Source organism: Sinocyclocheilus grahami, unplaced genomic scaffold (genome assembly GCF_001515645.1).
Source record: "Sinocyclocheilus grahami isolate Dianchi unplaced genomic scaffold, SAMN03320097.WGS_v1.1 scaffold1120.1, whole genome shotgun sequence".
Taxonomy (NCBI): domain Eukaryota; kingdom Metazoa; phylum Chordata; class Actinopteri; order Cypriniformes; family Cyprinidae; genus Sinocyclocheilus; species Sinocyclocheilus grahami.
This window is the reverse complement of record NW_015506299.1, coordinates 3,723-5,383: the sequence shown is the minus strand read 5'-3', so window position 1 is coordinate 5,383 and position 1,661 is coordinate 3,723. Positions and strand designations below refer to the sequence as shown.

The 1,661-nt window shown below is 30.8% G+C and overlaps 1 long non-coding RNA gene across 1 annotated transcript in view; it reads left to right on the top strand.

Annotated features, from left to right (window-relative positions):
- The first annotated feature begins 438 nt into the window (after positions 1 to 438).
- LOC107567010 (uncharacterized) overlaps positions 439 to 1,661 on the top strand; it is a 1,689-nt gene continuing 466 nt past the window's right edge. The window contains exon 1 of the long non-coding RNA XR_001606580.1: positions 439 to 640. This is a non-coding gene — a long non-coding RNA (uncharacterized lncRNA). The remainder of the gene's footprint in view (positions 641 to 1,661) is intronic.

Genomic DNA, 1,661 nt, shown 5'->3' with positions numbered 1-1,661 from the left:
AACTTGATATTTTACTTGTTACTTGAGGCTATGTAATTGTAAATAAAAATAAAAAAATCAGATAAGCATGCTTACCTTTAATTTTGTTAGACAAACCCAGAAGACAGAGAAAGCTAATAATAGTTTGTTAATTGGGCTGACAGTAGGCCTAAATTAAAAGTACTAAAAACACGCCTGTGTTCAGCTTCATAATTTTGGTATAATTGAAAAAAGTAAAATTAATTGTATTAAATAAAATGCATTTTAATTAAAAAACATTTACACTGGGCCCCCAATAACATAGTTAATGGCCTTGTATCATATGTATTGTACTAGTAGTAGATCTTTAAAAATACCTGTAGGACAAACACTCCACAGCTGGTTGCATCTTGTTGAACTGCATGCTCTATTTGGCCAATTTTCCAATGAATATTGACCAGTTGTTCTTTTCCTAGGCGATTCAACCTCATTCTGAAGTACTGTCTGTTGGACAACAGTTTAATTCAGACATCCTGTGAAATTGTTCTAATTTCTCATATTATTAATTAATGTGATGAAAAAAGACTTACTGAAATTTTTGGGATGCATTCATCAGCGTCTCAACATCGGTTTCAGCACTTGCTGGATCCACAACAAAAATTGTGCCAGACAGAACATGCAGGTACTAACAGAACACAACACATTCAACTGAATATTCATTTAAACATCTTGTCGACATTTTTATATGCCAGTATGTTCTGATAAAATGAAATATTGATTAAAAATTTGTTTTTCATGAATTTGTAGTGTTTACCACAAACATCCAGTGGTTGCTTCTTATATTGACAAATGAGATGATTCCGCCAAACAACTCAAAATTAACCTGTATAACATAATAAATTCATGAGTTCATATTTAAAAAGTACATCAAACATACTACCGTATTTCAGAATATATAAATTGTTTTATAATGTACTTACATCTTTCAAACCCTGTCTAGCCACTTGGTCTCTCTGTCCATGCAATATCACACCAGTGGTATAGTGGTTGAGTTGGTACAAGTTCCCAGACCTGTCAAACTTGTTTAAGACTGACCGAATGTAACTCTCCATGACCTTAATGATTTCACAGTACAGCAATGCTAAGGTTTGTTGAAATTTCTCAAGTGAAAGAAAATTATTTTTAAAAAATCATAATATAATATAATGAAATTATATTAAGATTGCTAATGTAATACAATTTTTCAACTACTTTGAAAGAGATCTAAAAGTATGAGTGAGTGATGTGATGGCCACTTATGGCAACCCAGAATTAAAAATTAAATTAATTTAAAGATTAAAATGATAGGTTTGGGTTTACAATTAATGCAACAATGTAACTCTCCATGACCTTAATGATTTCACAGTACAGCAATACTAAGGTTTGTTGACATTTCTCAAGTGAAAGAAAATTATTTTTAAAAAATCATAATATAATATAATGAGATTATATTAAGATTGCTAATATAATATAATATTTCAACTACTTTGAAAGAAATCTAAAAGTATGAGTGAGTGATGTGATGGCCACTTATGGCAACCCATACTCAGAATAAAAAATTATTAATATCAGAGGTTAAAATGATAGGCTTGGCCTTACAATTATTGCAACACTGCACTTACTTCTCCACATAATCTCTCATGTGGTTGGAGAGTCAAAAACTC